This window comes from Abramis brama, assembly GCF_963993115.1.
Source record: "Abramis brama genome assembly, chromosome: 5".
Classification (NCBI taxonomy): Eukaryota; Metazoa; Chordata; class Actinopteri; order Cypriniformes; family Leuciscidae; genus Abramis; species Abramis brama.
Genome location: NC_139967.1, coordinates 33,430,358 through 33,447,111, shown reverse-complemented (window position 1 = coordinate 33,447,111; position 16,754 = coordinate 33,430,358). Strand labels below are relative to the sequence as shown.

Below are 16,754 nucleotides of genomic sequence, written 5' to 3'. Positions count from 1 at the left end.
CTCAAACCGTTACAGTCAAAGAACTCCAATAGATTCCTCGGATTTGCCAACTTCTACCGCCGATTCATCATCAACTACAGTCTTCTCAGTCCTCCCCTCACTTCACTCCTCAAGAACTGGCCCAAGTCTCTGTCCTGGAACCCTACAGCCACCAACACGTTCTTGGCCCTCAAAGAAGCCTTCGTCACTGCTCCCATCCTACTCCTACTCCTTCCCTGCAAGGTCTCATCTTAGTTTGAATGGGGTTGTGCTATTCTGTTTTCTGGTTTATCTCCTACGTGTTATTATTAAAGACTGTTTGTTTGTACTCCTTCATCATTGTGTGCTCATGACAGCCACAGCCTAACAGAAAACCGAACCTAGATTAGATTTTTTACTGCGAAAATCAGGAAAGAACATGGATTTATCTGCTGTGCATTTCCTTTTGCTGGAGCAAGAAGAGTGTTCTTCGGGGACCACACAAAGGACTTTTTAGATCTGCTCGCTCGGCATATTTTTCTACACCAGCGAGTGGTCCAAGGCATGCCTGCCCATTGACGATCCTCGGGGGAATTTCACCGCCTATGTGGAGTGGGTGCTGGTCTGCACTGCAGAAGAATATGTCACCAGATCCAGAGCCGACACCAGAGCCAATCATCGTCCTGGAGCCTGAGCCCAACGGAAAGTCTGACCAGGTGTGTGAGCCGGCAACATCATCCGTTCCACTGGGTGTACTCATGGAGAACGAGGGGATGGGTTGGAGGGTCCTGCCCAGCTCCAAGTCTACTGCGTCTCCGCTGGTCCCGCCCAGTTCCAAGTCGCCTGCGTCTCTGTTGGTCCTGCCTAGCTTCAACTGTCCTTTGTCGCTGATTGTCCCACCAGCCTCCCGCTCCCGCCTCCTCTACCTAAGACATACAGTTCTTTGTCCCCACCTCCACTGGTCCCCTTCAGTTCCTCTGTGCCTTCTCTGTTTGTTCCCCTCTGCTGCACGGATCACCCTGGGTCTTCCGGTATCCAGCTCCACCTTGGCATTGGATCCCCTGGCTTCACCTCAGGTCTGCCAAGCCCATAATTCCACCTTGGCCCATCAACCAGTCGGCTCCACCTTGGCTTCTCGCTCCCTCAGCTTCACCTGGTGCCGTTATCCACCTGAGTCTCCAGCTCTCCTGGCTCAACCACTGCTGGTTGGATGTTTGACACCACCCTGGCTCCTCCCACCACCGCCATGGGCCTTCATTATGGCTGTGCTCCGGGTCGTGCCTCCAGCATCTCCTCCATGGTGGCTTCCTCTGTCAGCCCCTCCTTGTTCACATCCTTCTCCAGCTCCATGAACACAGATTTGAATCAAAAACTGTTTGAATTTTCCGGTGAGATTTCGTCGAAGGTTTAACATACACAGGTAAATCGTCATCATTTAGGAATAAGATTGCATAGATGTTTAAATAAAAATTACGATCTTTTAATACATTTTTTGTAGAGTGCAGCTCTACTATATACATATATAGATATATATAACATTTATTTAGTTTATTAATTTTTTCATTATTGTTTCATCATGATTTATAATTGTAATTATTTGATATCTAAATTAAAATCTTGATTTGTGGTGAATTATGTTATGGGCTTTTTTTTCAACTGCTTTAAGGTCTTAAGTCAACAAAAAACTGATTTTTTTCTTCTTTTATAACTTTTAGCATATGATTTGTAGGAAAGCACGTTGTATAAGCCCTTATTGGCCTTTGGTTATTTTTAAAAAGGATACTGATTGAGAATAGAGGTTTTTGTAGTACAATTTGCATATTTATGTTGATTTACAGTAGATTGTGTGCTCAGTGTGTGTGATGGTAAAATGGGAGGTTATACAGATATCTGGATGAGACCACATTGTCTGCTGGTATATTTACTGATCTGTTCCCTCTTATCTCAGCCAAAATGACACTCACACAGGTGCCCAGGTGCAGGGCAAGCCATTCACTCTTTTGAGTCAATATTTACCTCACACAACACAAGCAAATCCTAGAGGTGCTAACTTCACATTCAAGTCATTATCCCTTATACTAGTGTATGTCTTCCATCAGAGTCATAATAATTATTTTTTTACCAGAAAGACTTGGGAGGAAAAATAACGTAACAAGTATGTATTTATTAACAGCCCAGCAAGCAAGTATTATGATATAAAGTTCTTTGGCATAGGCCCTGTCCGTAGCTCGCAATCCGAGGGTATGGAATCTGCATTTCCTGCCTGAAGACGAAGGCAGGGGCACAGCTGACCCCCTGGGAGGTATGGGAAGGGACCATCCTGGTGGTGGTGGGGAGGATGGAGGTGAATGTAGGCGTCAGCATCTGCGAACTCAGACATGAGTAAGTACCGATCTTTTATACTACAAGTATTAGAACACGATTGGATAGATGAGAAGGTAATAAGTGACGTAACAATTGAGTCTTCCCAGCAGAACTTGTGCTAAAGCTTTCATATCTGGGTTCATTTCTGCAGACATCACTCCATTTTCATCAGCCAGGAAGGGTCCAAAACAGTCCAAAATCACTGAGGCAATAGATTTACTCTTCAGGGACAGTTATGATTTACTGCAGATGTAGTCTGCTGGTAGTTTGCATGTGTTTGCATAAGGGGAGGGGTGGACAGGATAGTGTGAATCAACTGTTAAGATAGTGTGAGTTGCCTGCCAGGACGCATAGTAATAACAGACACGTCGTATGGCAAGAAATGAGAGAAAAGTCCCTGGAGATCTATTTCTCACCTCAGGCAGGCCTTGAGACCTGTTTTTGCATGCTTGCTGAGTTAAAGGCTGTGGGAGAGGCTTAGGGCAGGTTGGGACAGATCTTCACTAGTGCTCCATATTGCTCTTAATCTAATGCACGTCTCTCTGGCTCACAGAGTTTACATCATCTTCTCAGAGGTATTGAGTTTTCTTCACTTTTCTTCCTACAGTGTAGTGACACAAAGTGATATTTAGACCCTATAGATATTTAGGGAACATTATTGGTATTTCAAAAGGATGTATTTGATTTGGCCATTTAAGGAAACAATATATAATACATTTGCAAAAATTCAAATGTTTGGGATCAGAACGATATATATTTTTTTTAATTAACATTTTTATTCAGCACTGATACATTTAATTAATGAAAGCCACTGTTACACCACAATAAAGAATGCGTATCACACCGTCCCACGGGCAGCTTTGGGGCTCTCTGATCACTGTTTGGTTTATCTTATACCGACCTACAGGCAGAAACTGAAATCAGCTAAACCTGTAATAAGGACTGTAAAAGGATGGACTAATGAAGCAGAGCAGGATCTACAGGCCTGCTTCAATTGCACTGATTGGACTGTTTTTGAAGCTGCTACCACTGATCTGGATGAGCTCACAGATACTGTAACATCATCAGTTTCTGTGAGGATACATGCATTCCTACCAGGACATTCTTATCATTCACTAATGATAAACCATGGTTTACTGGGAAACTCAAACAGCTTCGTCATGCCAAAGAGGATGCTTACAGAAATGGGGATAAAATCTTGTATAACCAGGCCAGAAACAGACTGACAAAGGAGATCAGAGTTGCTAAAAGAAGCTACTCTGAAAAGCTGAAAAACCAACGACCTGGCATCAGTCTGGAGAGGCCTGAGGAACATCACCACCTACAAGTCACCATCCCCCCGATCTGTGGAGAATCAACAACTTGCTGGTGATTTAAATTCATTCTACTGCAGGTTTGAAAAGCCCAGTCTCACACCACACACCCGCTCTGATCTGCACTTCACACATTCACCATCACCTCCTGCACCCCCCCTCCTCCCCCCTCCTCCCCCCTCCTGCCATCCAACCTGAGCTTAAGGCCTGTGAGGAGGACGTGAGCCGAATCTTCAAAAAACAGAAGACTAGGAAAGCTTCAGGCCCAGACGGCATCTCATCTGCTTGTTTAAAGGCCTGCGCTGACCAACTGGCCCCAGTCTTCACGCAGATCTTCAACACATCATTGGAGCAGTGTGAAGTTCCCTGCTGCTTCAAACGCTCCACTATCATTCCCCCCCCCCCCCCCCCCCCCAAAAAAAATCACTGGATTTAATGACTACAGACCTGTTGCTCTCATGTCTGTGGTCATGAAGTCGTTTGAAAGACTGGTGTTGGCCCACCTGAAGGACATCACTGGACCCCTGCTGGATCCCTTTCAGTTTGCTTAAAGAGCAAACAGGTCTGTGGATGATGCAGTCAACATGGGACTGCATTATATCCTGCAACATCTCGACAGACCTGGGACTTATGCAAGGATCTTATTTGTGGACTTATTTCGGCCTTCAATACCATCATGCCTGATCTTCTCACAGCCAAATTGACCCAGCTCTCCATGCCATCCTCCATCTGTCAGTGGATCTCCAGCTTCCTGACGGACCGGCAGCAGCTAGTGAGACTGGGGAAACTCACATCCAGGACTCTCACAATCAGCACTGGCACCCCCCAATGGTGCGTTCTCTCCCCACTGCTCTTCTCCCTGTACACTAATGACTGCACTTCTAAAGACCCCTCTGTCAAGCTCCTGAAATTTGCTGACGACACCACTGTCATCGGCCTCTTCCAAAACGGTGATGAGTGCTTACAGACTGGAGGTTGAACAGCTGGCTGTCTGGTGCAGTTATAACAACCTTGAGCTGAACACACTCAAAACAGTGGAGATGATGGACTTCAGGAGGAACAGCCCAGCACTCCCCCCACTCACCATCATGAACAGCACTGTGGAAGCAGTGGAGTCATTCAGGTTCCTGGGCACTACCATCTCTGAGGACCTGAAATGGGACAATCACATTGACTCCATTGTGAAAATGGAGCAGAGACTGTACTTCCTTCGCCAGCTGAGGAAGTTCAACCTGATTCAGTTCTACTCAGCCGTCATTGAGCCTGTTTTATGCACTTCCATCACTGTCTGGTTTGGTTCAGCTACCAAATCAGACATCAGGAGACTACAACGGACAGTCCAGACTGCAGAGAGGATTATTGGTGCCCCCCTGCCAACCCTCCAGGACCTGTACTCTTCCAAAGTGAGGAAGAGAATAGGTAAAATCATCACAGACTCCACTCACCCTGGACACCACCTGTTTGAACTGTTACCGTCAAGACGGATCACTGGCCACAAGAACATCTAGGCACAGGAACAGTTTCTTCCCACAGGTAATTTCCCTTCTGAACAGTTAACATACCTCCCAAGGCATATGTCTGTAGTGCAATACTCCCATTGTTTAGTGCAATATCTTCTAAACTCAGGTGATATTTATATTTATTCATACTACTCAAAATACTGTAAATATGTTCATAATCTGTAAATGTTTTTTGTTTTTTTGTTTTTTATCTGTAAATGTTTATTCTGACTAAACCTAACTGTGACCTTGTACTTTTTTCATATTTTTATATTTATATTTTTATTCCTAGATTTTTTTATCACTGTTTCTTGTTGTATTTGCATTTGTAAATGTGCATTGGAAGCTTCAGTACCAAGAAAAATCCCTTGTGTGTGCAAGCACACTTGGCAATAAAGCTCTTTATGATTCTGATTCTGATTCTGAAAGGTGACAGTAGATTTTTACATTGTTCTAAAAAACAAAACAAAATCCTATTTCAAATCCACTTTCTGCTCATCAAAGAAATCCTGAAAAAATGAACATGGCTTCCACAAAAAAAATATTATGCAGCACAACTGTTTTCAACATTGATAATAATAAATGTTTATTGAGCACTAATCAGAATATAAGAATGATTTCTGAAGGAGACACAGAAAACTAATGGCTGATGAAAATTCAGCTTTTCCATCACAGGAATAAATTACATTTTAAAATATATTTAATTTTATTTTAATTTTATTTATTTTTATTTATTTTTTTGTAAGAATATATTAGCCTAATATTACTGTATTGTATTTTTGGTGAGCATAAATCTTTCAAAAGCATTTAAAAATCTTACCGATCCCAAACTTTTGAATGGTAGTGTGTGTCATTTACATCATTGTCTTGATCATAGACCATTAAAGGCTGTAAGTGATATAAGTAATTACAACGCAGCTAAATAAAACCATGAAGTTCGAGTGTGTAGTTGAATGTACAGTGAAGATGCATCAGGCTGGTGTTGTGAGGGAAGATATGGATTTATGGAGAGTGGCGCCATCATCTGGTGTAAAATTCATCACTAGTGAATAGCCACTAAATGCAGGTATTGAAGTTCTGCAATTAAAGATGATTTATTACTGAATGACAGTAAACAGACCTACACATCAAACTGTAACAAACAAACAAAAATATTTATTGTTAAAGCATTTTTATTTTTTTATTTTTTTCTGAAAGGACCATGGAAGCGGCTGCAAGCGGCATCCTACTTCATTTTAAATACAAGATATTTTAAAGAATGTTGGTAAGCAGACAGTTGACGGCACCCATTGACTTCCATAGTATATTTTTTGTCCTACTAAGTAAGTCAGTGGGGTCCATCAACTGTCTGGTTACCAACATTCTTCAAAATAGTTTATTTTGTGTTCATCAGAAGAAAGAAACTCATACAGGTTTGGAACACCATTAAGGTGAGTAAATGATGACAAAATTTTCATTGTCGGGTGAACTATCCCTTTAAGTGCAATCTTAAATAGGCCTAAATTTCTGAGAAGTACATAAAGTAGCCTATATATTTTTAGTTTAAAAGAAGTATAGGCCTACTAACAGCACACTTGAATAAACTTATTTTTTGTAAGGGCAATACTGTCTACATAGCCTGTGCACAGCACTTCATCTTTTATATAACATCAGATTTTGGTCAAATGATAGAAAAAACTGAGTGCCCACATAACTATAATAAACTTTGCAACCTGTACAAAGTTGATGAAAACCTATAATACGATGCACTTACTGCCGTTCAAATGTCAGACAAAATATGTGTGACGCCGACAGTCGCTGGTAAAACATTGTAACTCCATTTGAGCTTTTTGGTGAAAATGTCAATAATATAATGACACATGCAAGTGCCTGACCTTATATAAAGCCACAATATCAACCTTGTGTTGAATTATAAAAAATAAAAAAAAGTTTTTCCATTTCCTGAAAAGCACACCTTTTAAACTAATCTGTACCATATGTGAACAGCAGGGTGCGATATCACAGAATAACATTGAACTCTCAACTAGTCTTTTGCTTAGAAAAAAACAGAGTGGTGCAGGGATGACATCACTTCGTAAGTCAAAACATGGAAGCGAGTTAGCATTTTAGCACTTCCAGTTCCATCCCCATACACAAAAGAAATATATTTGAAATAGTTTAGAGTTTTTTTCCCTATTTTTACAGAATTGAATACAGTTATTTAATAGTGTGTGTATGCAGTGTTAGACACTGAGTTCTATCTATTGTTTAAGTGCACTTCACAGTTGGAGTGTCACTGTTATACTTGCATCATAAATATTGTGCATATTTTCAATATTTAAATGAGTTCAGGAAAGATGTCAATAAAACAACAATAAATCTAATAATTGCACTTAGTGTTAGGTACGTGCCACCTAATATGGCCTAACAGTCCTAGGAAAGCAACTATCTGTCATTTTACATTGCAGTCATTTAAATGTAAGTACAGTATTTATTATAGCTGTGTGTCATAATACAGTACACTGTAAAAAATTCCTGTAAATTTACATGAAAATTTAACAGCAAAATGCTGTTTTCATGTAATAACTGTAAGTTACCGTTTTTTGCAATGCATTATGGGAGAACTTGGTCGCTTCAAATTGCGTGTTGACCAGCAACAGTATGACACTGTTATTTAACAGTATAATACCATATTTTCCCATGCACATGTGAGTTTAGGAAGACATTTTAGTTTATCTGCATGAGGTCATTTTGCAGCTCTGCCTAGTATTATTTTACATGTAAACTACCTATTACTTTTAAATATTACATTTTAAACATCCAGTGATGTTTTTGCGATTTAAATCGGATGAAGCGACTTTGGACTTTGACCACAAGAATGTGAGCCCATTGTACAGACTGTCATCACATCACATTCAAACGGGTAAGAAACTTTTATTCAACTTGCACATTTTCCTCAACTTTATCTGAGTAAAAAATTAGTGTGAAATGTTTTTTTTTTTAGGTTTTTTTTTTACGTGGTTACATTTTTTACGTGAGATTCAAACCGTCCATTATCTGCTGCTGTTATTTGCAACTACTCTTTGATTTGATCTGCAAGTTCACGTTCAAGTGGTACGTCTAAATATTAACATACAGTATAAAGATCCAGTGAAGTGTAATTAGATGACAGGATAGCGTGTTTTAATCATGGAAAAGTAACCGAGTAAAACGATAGCATGCTTGTGAGCTCGTTAGCATACACTCAGACTGCATTTCGTTTGTATTTGCTACCGTCATGCACAGTTTATGCATATGCAACGGACACATGTCCCAATCTTTATCGAAGCAAAAGATAGGTGAGGTATGATCAAAATTCATAAATCTTGTGTGATTACTGTGAACGTGCATGTTCAAACCGCTGCAGAAATAGCAGCATAACAGATGGACGGACGGAATGTCGATCATTTTCTGATTTTTCTTTTTTATTGAAACTATTTTTTTAGGTATCTCTTCTTTACATTATGTTTTCCTTGTCATTGTAGTTAAACTCCTGAAGGCTAACTTTGTAGAGAAGCAAGGACTCATTCTTTAAAGAACTGTGAGTTTGCCTATTGTTTTTTCTATTAACACCTGTACAGTTGTTCACCTAAAAATGGTAGTTATCTCATCATTTACTTAACCTTATGTTGTCTCTTTCTCTTGGAGGAAAAATTAAGATATTGTTGTGGAGAAATGATGTCTGTTTGCCCAAACAATGGAAGACGAATGGGGACCAAACCTTCAAGCTCCAAAAGGAACATAAAGGTACAGTACCATTAAAGGGATAGTTCAACCAAAAATGAAAATTAGCCCATGATTTACTCACCCTGAAGCCATCCTAGGTGTATATGACATTCTTCTTTCAGACAATTACAATCGGAGTTATATTAAAAAATGTCCTGGCTCTTCCAAGCTTTATAATGGGAGTGAATGGGCACCATTTTTTTTAAGTCCATCGAAGTGCATTTGTCCATCATAAAAGTGTCCCAAATGGCTCCCGGTGGTTAATAAAGGCCTTCTGAAGTAAAGCGTTGCATTCTTGTAAGAAAAATTTTCACATTTAAAACTTTATCGACTAAAATAACTAGCTTCCGGCAGATGGCTATACGCAAGTCTACTTATGCCAGTTCAAACAAACAGGGCTGAGCAGCTACCGTGTTCGTCATTACTTCGTGCGTCAAGTTCAAGTGTTACTCTTTCGCCGTAAACCGATGCGTACGGCCGCCTGGCGGAAACTAGTTATTTTAGCTGATAAAGTTATAAATATGGACATTTTTCTTACACCAACGCATCGCTTCGCTTCAGAAGGCCTTTATTTACCCCTCAAAGCAGTTTTGGGACACTTTTATGATGGATAGATGCACTTGTATGGACTTGCCATTCACTCCCATTACAAAGCTTGGAAGAGCCAGCACATTTTTTTTTTATATATATAACTCCAATTGTATTCGTCTGAAAGAAGAATGTCATATACTCCTAGGATGACTTCAGGGTGAGTAAATCATGGGCTAATTTTAATTTTTGGGTGAACTATCCCTTTAATCTAAGTCACCTGTCGTTTCATGTAATATCAAAGATATGAGACCAAAGCATCAAAAACTGGATTCCAATTGCTAGATGTACGGTGAAACAAATTGAATCCCTTCAGAAAACTGGTTAAAACATGTGACCCGTATAAATTAGGCTTCTTTTATCTTTCATTTACTATGACTATTGGTGTTCCCCATTATTGATCCCCATTCTCTTCTTTTCCATTGTAGGGACAAACAGACATTTCATTTCCATTAAAATATCGTCCTTTGCATCATCAGAGTTTAAATCTGCATGAGGGTGAGTAAATGAGAAAATTATAATTTTTACATAAACCATTCATATTCTGAATATGTTAGGCCTATTGCCTCTGTAGAATATAAGCAACAAGTAGCACATTAAGTTTAAGTTTAAAAAAAATTATTCGCAGATACAAATACTGTCAGTCATCTTAAATGGTTTTCTTTACCAATAGATGTCTGCCAAACCTGCTGACCTTGAGATAATGCTTGCCTGTGTCTCCTTGTTTGATCCTTCTTGGTAAGTATGTCATATTAGACATGTCTGCATTTTGTTTCTCTAAAACAAAGCTCACACTCCAGACTGACACATAACTTTAGTTTATCAGGATAAGATCCACATTTATGTGCCTCATGCTAGAATCTACTGACTATAAATGTACTCTGTATGATCTCTGCAGTTAATTCCAAGTCTTCAGTGAATTATCCAGTAGTTTTTGGTTAGAATTTTTTAGATAATCAAAATTATACACTGCAAATCATTTTAATTGAAAATTGTCTCCTCTTATTTTTCAGATACTTTTTTGGAATAAATCCGGAAAAGAGAACCAAAGCTGCACAGAGAAAACAGGTGTGTAAAATAACTGGGAAAACTGTGCAGAAAAAGACTTTAACCATCAGTCCAAAAGTATAAAATGCTGATGTATATTTTATAAACTATTTGTTTTGATATAAAATAATTGGCTAGTGTTCACTGAAGCCTGACTTAAGAGTATATTTGTATTTTATGAACAGGTAATGTATTTATGTATGTATGTATGTATATGTAATTATGTATGCCTGTTTTAAGGCATATGGTAAAAGTCTATCTAATGTTGTATGAGAATAAATCTAAAAGTTTATCTAGTGTTGTGTTGTTCTTAAAGGTATTAGCTTTAATAAAAGCATGTTTTAAGGTCATCTTTTGTTTGAGCCATTTGTTTGCAAGCAATTTTCAGTGTGTTTTTTATTTTAGAATGCAAATTTTAAATTGTCAGATTCTAGTAGTATTACAATGTAAAGATCACATTTAATAAGAGTACTTTAATACACTTTATAGTAATACACTGTTTGTGTATATGCAGCCGAACACCTGACAGTATTATACTGTGCAGCCTATATTTTCTACAGCACAGTACTGTAATATTTTTTACAGTAATAAACTGTTACTTCAGATTACAGCATTCTACAGGTAAATCTAGCTGCCTGTAGTTTACTGTAAATTAACGGGAACATTTTTACAGTAATAAACTGTTGTTTCAGATTACAGCAGGTCCACTGTAAAATTACAGCATTCTACAGGTAAATCTAGCTGCCTGCAGTTTACTGTAAATTAACGGGGAAATTTTTTACAGTGTAGTGAAATATGGTAGCCTACTGTTGTGTATAGGGGAAAAGGTAGAGGAATTACTATGATCAAAATACATTTTCGACCCTTCTTTAGCAAGCTAAACATTTTATGACCATATACAGTGAGGAAAATAAGTAAGTTTGCAAGTTCTCCCACTTTGAAATCATGGAGGGCTCTGAAATTGTCATCGTGGGTGCATGTCCACTGTGAGAGACATAATCTAAAAAAAAAATCCAGAAATCACAATATATGATTTTTTAACTATTTATTTGTATGATACAGCTGCAAATAAGTATTTGAACACCTGTCTATCAGCTAGAATTCTGACCCTCAAAGACCTGTTAGTCTGCCTTTAAAATGTCCACCTCCACTCCATTTATTATCCTAAATTAGATGCACCTGTTTGAGGTCGTTAGCTGCATAAAGACACCTGTCCACCCCATACAATCAGTAAGAATCCAACTACTAACATGGCCAAGACCAAAGAGCTGTCCAAAGACACTAGAGACAAAATTGTACACCTCCACAAGGCTGGAAAGGGCTACGGGGAAATTGCCAAGCAGCTTGGTGAAAAAAGGTCCACTGTTGGAGCAATCATTAGAAAATGGAAGAAGCTAAACATGACTGTCAATCTCCCTCGGACTGGGGCTCCATGCAAGATCTCACCTCGCGGGGTCTCAATGATCCTAAGAAAATCAGCCCAGAACTACACGGGAGGAGCTGGTCAATGACCTGAAAAGAGCTGGGACCACCGTTTCCAAGGTTACTGTTGGTAATACACTAAGACGTCATGGTTTGAAATCATGCATGGCACGGAAGGTTCCCCTGCTTAAACCAGCACATGTCAAGGCCCGTCTTAAGTTTGCCAATGACCATTTGGATGATCCAGAGGAGTCATGGGAGAAAGTCATGTGGTCAGATAAGACCAAAATAGAACTTTTTGGTCATAATTCCACTAAACGTGTTTGGAGGAAGAAGAATGATGAGTACCAGAACACCATCCCTACTGTGAAGCATGGGGGAGGTAGCATCATGCTTTGGGGGTGTTTTTCTGCACATGGGACAGGGCGACTGCACTGTATTAAGGAGAGGATGACCGGGGCCATGTATTGCGAGATTTTGGGGAACAACCTCCTTCCCTCAGTTAGAGCATTGAAGATGGGTCGAGGCTGGGTCTTCCAACATGACAATGACCCGAAGCACACAGCCAGGATAACCAAGGAGTGGCTCTGTAAGAAGCATATCAAGGTTCTGGCGTGGCCTAGCCAGTCTCCAGACCTAAACCCAATAGAGAATCTTTGGAGGGAGCTCAAACTCCGTGTTTCTCAGCGACAGCCCAGAAACCTGACTGATCTAGAGAAGATCTGTGTGGAGGAGTGGGCCAAAATCCCTCCTGCAGTGTGTGCAAACCTGGTGAAAAACTACAGGAAACGTTTGACCTCTGTAATTGCAAACAAAGGCTACTGTACCAAATATTAACATTGATTTTCTCAGGTGTTCAAATACTTATTTGCAGCTGTATCATACAAATAAATAGTTAAAAAATCATACATTGTGATTTCTGGATTTTTTTTTTAGATTATGTCTCTCACAGTGGACATGCACCTACGATGACAATTTCAGACCCCTCCATGATTTCTAAGTGGGAGAACTTGCAAAATAGCAGGGTGTTCAAATACTTATTTTCCTCACTGTATTTTGTCATATATTTTACATTACATGTTATAAATGTAAATATATTTCACACTTAACATTATATATTTTTGTTATATTTCAGAATATATTTCAAAATGATAAATATAAGTGAACAACAATGCAAATATATTTCAATGTATTTGGAATATATGCCACATATACAGTGCAATGCATAAGTTAATACACCCATGCTAAAGTTGACTAAAAAGAGGAATAAAAAATCATATTTTGGAAATTGAACTTAATGCCTTAATTTAAAAAATTAGGAAAAATCCAACCTTTTAGGACACCAATTTTCTTTGTGAATGAATAATGTATCGTAAATAAATAAATGTTCTTCCTTAAAATACATGGTGCATAAGTGTGTACACCCCTATGTTAAATTCCCATAGAGGCAGGCAGATTTTTATTTTTAAGTATTTTTTTTAAATTAATTTTTTAGGATACTATGCATCCTGATAAAGTTCCCTTGGCCTTTGGAATTAAAATAGCCCCACATCATCACATAGCATTCACCATACCTAGAGATTGGCATGGTTTTATTTCAGTTAGCCTAAAAGCTAGTTTGATTTGCATTGAGAGATGATCTTATGGAAAGTACCCCATGCCAATCTCTAGGTATGGTGAATGCTATGTGATGATGTGGGGCTATTTTAATTCCAAAGGCCAAGGGAACTTTATCAGGATGCATAGTATCCTAAAAATTAATTTAAAAAAAATACTTAAAAATAAAAATCTGCCTGCCTCTATGGGAATTTAACATAGGGGTGTACACACTTATGCACCATGTATTTTAAGGAAGAACATTTATTTATTTACGATACATCATTCATTCACAAAGAAAATTGGTGTCCTAAAAGGTTGGATTTTTCCTAATTTTTTAAATTAAGGCATTAAGTTCAATTTCCAAAATATGATTTTTTATTCCTCTTTTTAGTCAACTTTAGCATGGGTGTATTAACTTATGCATTGCACTGTATTTTTGACACTTTAAAATATTATTATATTTTTTCTGTATGGGACAAAGTGATGTCATACCTGCACCACTCTATGCTGTGTGGTTTAAGGCAAGCAAAGACTAAATATTGCTTGATCTTCTGCATTTCACAAATCTTATTATGCTTTACAAAATAGGTTACAAAATAGTGTAAAGTGCTTTCACTGCTGTACTCCTTGATGTAGAGCTGGAATGAATTTAGAGAAATGTTATGTCATTAATGACATAAATCATGGTATAAAACTGCACAGTACCTATCAAATTTGTAGCTGATGTGAAGGAGAGCTTTGCCATTCTGTCATTATTTACCTCATGTTGTTCAAAACCCATCTCACTTATTCTGTAACACATAACATAAAAGCTGGATAATGTAGTGGTCACTGTTTTCCAGTGAATCAGATCAAATGACTAATTGAAAAGAGCCGACTCAAAAGAATATTTCGTTCATGAATCAGACTTCACTACTTCTCTAATGAACTACCATAACTGTGCCAAGGACAGCTAGAACTGAAGATTTCCAGTGAATAACTTATGGCAGAAGAAGGACAGGAGTCATATGGACTATTTTTATGATACTTTTATGGTGCTTTTGTGTCCTTTTGGATACTTGAAAGCCTCATAAAAGCCACTGGGAATAAAGAGCCAACGATTCAGAAGAGAAAAAGAGAAATACTGGATTCTGTAACCCAGTTTCCCAAGAAGACAGAGCTTAGTTAAAGAAGCATAAAGTTAGGAGCATAACTGCCAGTCCTCTTTATCCTTTCCTAGACCACTTGACGTGACTAAACTGCATTCAAGATGACCAAAGAGCAATGTCAATTTATGTAATCTGATATTAGATATAATAATAATAATAGTATCATGAAATGGGTCTAGACTTACAGTATCTGAATCTGAATGTCAATTACAGAAACTCCTCCTGACATACTGAGCGTTAACAGATCTTTGAAGTACTATGGTTGATGGATGATCTGGTATGAGATGGAAAGCCATGAGTGCTTTTTCAGCAAATGATTCTATACCTGCTGCATTTCTGAAGCAATAAATAAAATATTGCTCTTGCGCTCCTTACAGATATGAAATGCTTCAGTAAATTGTCCCTCATGTGGAATAATGGTAAAGGTGTGCTCAGTATCACCCTGTTTCCTCTCTTCTCCTTTCTGAACAACTCAGTATCACTGCTAGGTATTATGGGCTAATGCACATGTTTCCAGTCTCCTAATGTTTAGAAGTCTTAGAAGTTACATTTATAGAATGATTATTCAATTATCATATTCATGACAAAGAACATTATGTATTATTTTTTATTTTTTTAGAATCTAAAATTATTTTTAACCATTTATATTCTTTTGTACTTTTAGCCTTTTTTGTACAGGACAATTTTTATATGCAGGGCATTGTTATCTGCACTGTAAAAAATATTTAGGAATTTACAGGAAAATCAATTTTACAAAAATGTATTTTACAATAAATCACTGTAGTCAGAAATGTACGGTGAAATCAATGCATACTGAGTCATTTTCTTACAAATTACTTTGAAACAACAGCAGAATGATGCTGACACCACAGTAACTTACTGCTGTTTTACTATGATTTTACATTATAATTTTGTCTTTAATCATGCCACTGTAGGAAATTTAATTATTTACCACTGTAATTGTTTTGAAGTCATCAATATGGTAATTAGTGTTCCGTTTGCTTGGGATCTTGGACCCTCTGTATTCATATTCAAATTTCTGTTCTAGCCAAGTCAGAAATGTGACAAATACAGAACATATGTTAAAATGATGACAAGCCAGAATATGAAATTGACCAATTGATTCTTACCATGATTACTAAGATGTTTCAGTATTATTTAAGCAGGAATATTTACCAATAACTTATTTCAAATTCATAACTGTTTGTAGATGGATCTTTCACAATAGTGAAGCAACTGCTGAGATTCGTCTTTTAAAGATGACATCCTAATCACCTAATGATGCACAGACATCAATACTTGACATACAAAACACAACAATGGTGACACTCAATAAATAATAAAAACACTTATATAACACAGATAAAACCAACAAGAATCAAGAAACTCCACAGCATAATCTATTCACTATATGCTGTGTACCTTCAAAATACATGCACTGTATAAATACAGTTGTTTGTTTACAGTAAATTGTGTTTTCCAATATTGTAAGCTTACAGTAAAACCATGTTTTTTTTTACAAGTGTACTTTTTTAGTGCAGTTAGATACAAGAAAATACCTACTGTGAAATTACTGTGAACGTAATGCAATTATTAACCTGGAATATACTGTAATTTCACACTAAAATGTTTAACAGCCTTAAATATACTCAAATATCTAGATAATATATTAGAGTAAGATACTCAAATATCTTAACAACCACGTTAAGATATTTGAGTGTTGCACATAAATGTTAGGAAATTTAACAACAACAACAACAAAAAAAAATAGAAAAATGCTACAGTAAAATTTTAATTATTTAACTGTAATTTAAATTACCATATGGTGAAAATTGGTTTTAAACAAAACAAATTAAATTTTATTTCTAAATGGAATAAATAATAATACCAGTAGTAATAATAATAATTATTATTATTATTTGTATTTATATGCATGCAAACAATGCAATATTATGAAAAATATAAAGTGTAAATTATACAGGGACCAAAATTACATGCTGTAATGCCTGAAATATTATGTTTACAGTAAAGTTATTGCAACCGCCACTGTCAGCTTTTTTCTTTTTAACCAT

At 37.5% G+C, this 16,754-nt stretch overlaps 1 long non-coding RNA gene across 1 annotated transcript; it reads left to right on the top strand.

Annotated features, from left to right (window-relative positions):
- The first annotated feature begins 7,845 nt into the window (after positions 1-7,845).
- Positions 7,846-10,678, top strand: LOC311083914. Its single transcript, XR_014606384.1, has 6 exons — positions 7,846-8,036; positions 8,638-8,693; positions 8,801-8,899; positions 9,895-9,964; positions 10,140-10,204; positions 10,480-10,678. It is a non-coding gene; the product is annotated as an uncharacterized lncRNA (long non-coding RNA).
- Positions 10,679-16,754: the final 6,076 nt, after the last annotated feature.